Raw genomic sequence first — 4,854 nt, 5'->3', positions numbered from 1 at the left:
CAAATGCTAAATTATTGCACAAAAGTTTTTATGCCTGGCTGAGTTGGAAAAGCTGGTATATCAAAAAAGATAAGATTTCGAAAAGGCTGTAAGAAACATCAGACTTTTATGCAGAAGATCAGAGTTTCCAACCTCAAACAGACATGGGGCCCATTTCACAAAAGTGATTTGCGAGCACTGCTTACAACCAGATCACAAATAGTGCCAGTGCCGTGCTCCACAAATGTTTGTCACTCGCAAAAGCAAATGCTGATTAATGCTGAGTAATTACCTCATGTTGCAAGTTGCAGCTTGCATGTTGCAAATTTGGTGAAACTGGCCCCTGCAATTAATTGCTTTTATGATTAACTGTAACCACAAACTTTATCTAAACCTAACCATACAGTAGTTGCCATAACAGATGTTGTAGAAAGTAAGAATTTTAAAAACATTGGCACTGCACATAAAACCACCCAAAAACATTAGTATTGATTGCAATCTGGGGTTTGGTCCCTTGTTGAAATTCTAGTCTCACGATATGGGTTAGAAAACAACTCTGTGGTGATTAAAAAAAAAAAAAAATCAACTTAATGAAGGCCCAGTGCCGAAACATGTTGGTGAAATAAAGAAGATTCTTCAAGAAATCAGCTTAGTTTTGCCCAGTTGTTTTTTTCTCACATCTGTTATTTTGTTACACGAGCACCTATTTGGCAGGTGAAGTAGCGACAGCCCACTCCTCCTGGCGATATGGGTTGACATTACCATTACGTCCCCAATTTGAGTCTGGACGCAAGCCCTTTTTGTTATGTGTCCCCCCCCTTCCCCCCTCCATCACCATAGCAGCTGATAAAAAACCTTAGGGTACATGGTGAACAAACACAAATGAGAAGCTTCATACAATGCTTTGATGTATCAGAGTTACTGGTGCTTGATTAATTATGCCTCTTGAATATATTGACTTTAAGATATAGTTGATAAAAACATGCACCAATTTTTGTTTTCAAATATCAGAACTTTAAAGGACACATAACTTGTGGTAAAAAAAAGATCAGAGGCACAGTTCTTACTCAGCTAGTCACCCTCACCCTTTCATCCAGCTGCCTACCTTACCTTAACCTCTCCTCAGGAAGCCAGGAGAGGCCTGTCCTCCTCTGCATGTGGGACATTCCAAGTGGGAAGGAATCTGAGGACACCGATCACCTGATCTCTCCGACCGAAGCAGCACCTGTTGGGGCAGCGCTGTAGCGGAGGGAAAAAATTCAGATCGGTGGCAGCTCTGTGTCGACCCGATATACCTCCCTCTGTATCAGATGATGCAGGCTGCTACTTGACAACCGCTTGTCAATTTACACAGACATTATTAAACTTTATGTAGACCAAATTCATGTTAGAAATGACATTGTCATATTTAACTTCTGAACTGAAATTTTTAAGTTTTATCCGATGTGGTCTAAAATTTTTGATTACTCTTGATTTATAATTTTAGCCTTTTGTTATCTTACCTTATCTACCTTTACTCTCTTCAGTCACTCCATCAGCCATATAAAAATAATCAGTCCTAAAGAAATATTATAGTTCCCTGGAAACATTAGAGCAACCCAATTGCTGTGAGAGAGCATTGCTGAGGGAGCCATCTGACCCAAATGAAACCAGATCATTCATGTCAGAGCACCAATGAAGACATACAATACAGTCTATGCCTGACAACCAATCAAATATCTCACTCAGCTGTTCATGAGGTGACCATGTGCTGAGGAGGACCCTGAGAGACTGTGAGCCAGGCCATAAATCACAGAGGAGGACACTACAGTTGCTGCTTGTGTCTGCACGTGGTTAAGACGCTGAGATTTTTGCCATAGCTGCGTTTGAGAATTCGTGATTAGATGTGTTTGTGTCATTATTCTGTTTATACTTGGGTTTTGTAAATGTGTGTCTCATTGATAAATTGTTCCTATTTCTCAAAAATAATACACTCCAAAGTCTAATAAATTAGTGCTGACAAACAAGCTATAAAAAGCCAATAACAAGCCTGTTTATTGGTTTCAGATCATTTCTAAAACTAGACTTCATGATTAATGTTCACTGCTAGTCTCTGTAAATCGACTACAGTAGATGAGCAGGATATGTGATATGAGAGCTTGCCTGAATGCCACATGTGTTCTTTGTGTAGACCACAGTATGAGTGTACCCATGCTTTGGTTCATCTCGATAAATGATCTGGATTGCTCTTGGAGTGATACTGTTAATGTGGCCAGAGGAGGTCTAGTTTTTCCTCTTGTCCAAGGTTATTTAAACTAAACCAACCATTCCTTTAAATGTCTCAAATCCTGTACAGCATGGGCCACAGCTTAATGCCTGACAGAGGAACGCTGCTTTGCATGTAGCCTGATTATTATCTGCTACACAAATTGCTAGCAGCTGGGTTGTTCACGGCTGACGGTCCCAAAGTTTATGTATTGAAACTGTTGGAATGTGGACAATTACCACTTTCACTTTCTCACAAAAAACCCTAATACAGTTTACATAAACTATTCTCTTGAAAATCCTACTTTAAAGGGTTTTATGAGCCTCCAGGGCTAGTTCAAGCAGATAAAGAATTTGCTTCAGTGGTCCTGTTTCATACAGCCCCCTCATAGCAAGGACAAACAAAAAGACTATTTCTCATGCAAAAAGTTTTTTTTTTCACCCAGTTTCACTTAAACCATGCTAACCTTTTACATAATTGAGTTTTAACAAGGCTTCATGTAAGTGAAATATGTTGTACCACCCACCTCTAAGGTCTGCTGAAGGTTACATTTTACCAGACTCTAAGCTGGACTACTATATCTCTGTTGTGATTTAGGGGTCACAGAAAGAGGAAACCACAGAGAGGTTAGCCAGCAAACAGTTGAACTCTCAAAAACTTTCTCCTCTGAGTTTTCACTGCCCATCATATACTGATTTGTCACAGTGCAAGTTATGTTGTTGTTGAGCTTTGTCTCAGCAAAACAAACCCAAATGTGGTGCATGATTTTAGGTTTTTGTTTTTCCAGGGAATGATCATGATTTCTCCATAAGTAAGAAGATTCTTACAGAATTATTACACATGCAACAGCTGATCTACCTTTTATAATATCACAATAATATACATGTAGTGTCTGTAATCCCGGCAATATCATTTAGATTTTGAGAATTTCTCTATTTTTCAGGTGAAGAAAGTAATAAAGGAGAGGAGAAATGGACTGAAAGGAGTCAAGCTGTCTTCTTGTCAAAAGCTGGTGAGCACCTTTCGAGTGGTCGAACAGTTTAACCTATAATTACTACAATTAAAATAATACTCATATTAACAAAGAAAAATTGCTTCCAAATGGTCTTTCACATGCGCAAGAAAAGAAAAACAAAAACACATGGCATGGTTTGGCTTCAGAATTTTGGCACTGGAGCATGACATGTCAAATCTGAACTAATCTTGCATATAAATGAGTAACTATAGCTGGTTTTATGACACGACACACCCCATACACGACGTTGAGTTTTCCAGTCTGACTTACAATTTGCAAGAGCAGAATTCATGCGTCTTTCTTTGGTGAAATAGCCATTTTGTTGCTAACACATGCAGCACTCTCACAATGCATGCTGGGAATTCCCCACGTACTGTGTAGGGAATGACTCCAGAACATGGCTGCAAGCAAAACAACTTTAATGTGTCTTAAACCACAGAGGATTCAGAAAGTTGGTTGTAACTAAAAGGTCAAGGAAGGGAGTGAAAGACAAGTTGGGGTGTGAACACAATTCACTGTGTGTGTCTTCATAGTAAGTGTGTGGATTTAGGCGCTTCAGTGATTTATCATTTCCATTCTAATCTCTCACACTTAAGTGGTCTCTAAGGACAAAGAGTGAGGGAAATACAGTAAATATTGCATGTACCATCCTGACATGTCACAACATTGTTTTTTTTTTTGCAAGGAAAATTGCAGGGGTTGACATCAAAGTCAAAAGTACACTGCCGAAATCAAAATGTCAGCCGTATGCCCTATAAAAATCACTGGACCCCTCACTCCTGTGATGAAGAGAAACAAGGGAGACTCCAAAGTCAACACAATTTTCTCCCTTTCTTCAGAAAAAAAAAGCCCACTCGCAGGTTTTGCCCTTTTGCAGCTCACAGACTGAGGAGCGCTGTTAAAGAGACCTCCAGCAGTATTACTGCTTGAAGATCTTTTTTTTCCCCTCTGGCAATAACAATCTCATGTCCAGTAAGTGCCCTCCCAGTGAAGTATTGATGTAGAGGCCTGTTTTGGTGAGGAGTGTGAGGGAGTGATCAGAGGAGTCCTGCGGACAAAATCGCACTGCTGACCCTGTACATCAGTGATTGATGTCAAATGTGACCGTGAAACCCAACAGGGGTTGTTGTACTTTTGATTTTATTGGCCACCATGTCAGTCTGTCTGCTCGCTGTGGTGGAAAGACCTGCATTGCCATGGTATAAGTCTTTGTACTCGCACACTGTAGAGACGCTGCTGAACAACAGTATAATAATACGTTAGGCTTTTGTAATTGAATTCCTGTCCTATTTGTAGAGACAACAATATACAGAGTGATTCCTATATGACTGTCATCTGACCACAATGATATAGAATATTATACCCCAGGTAATTTTAAGTTATGATCATGATGAAACCCAATGTTGCTGAGCTGTTACGGTACATTACTCTGCTTTTTAGTTGTGGAGAACAGAATATTCTGGCTTCTTTTTACATACAGCACGGTTGAGATTGTGTAAAACTTTACTTTATGAATTAAAAATATAGCTGCCAAAAATATACTTCTAGCTTTCTGTTACTGGAGTAACAATAGATAAGGTCGTACCTTATCTACTGTTACTCAAGTGCAGTCACT

Source organism: Thunnus maccoyii, chromosome 12 (genome assembly GCF_910596095.1).
Source record: "Thunnus maccoyii chromosome 12, fThuMac1.1, whole genome shotgun sequence".
Taxonomy (NCBI): domain Eukaryota; kingdom Metazoa; phylum Chordata; class Actinopteri; order Scombriformes; family Scombridae; genus Thunnus; species Thunnus maccoyii.
The sequence above is the reverse complement of the archived record's forward strand: the minus strand, read 5'-3'. Positions refer to the sequence as shown.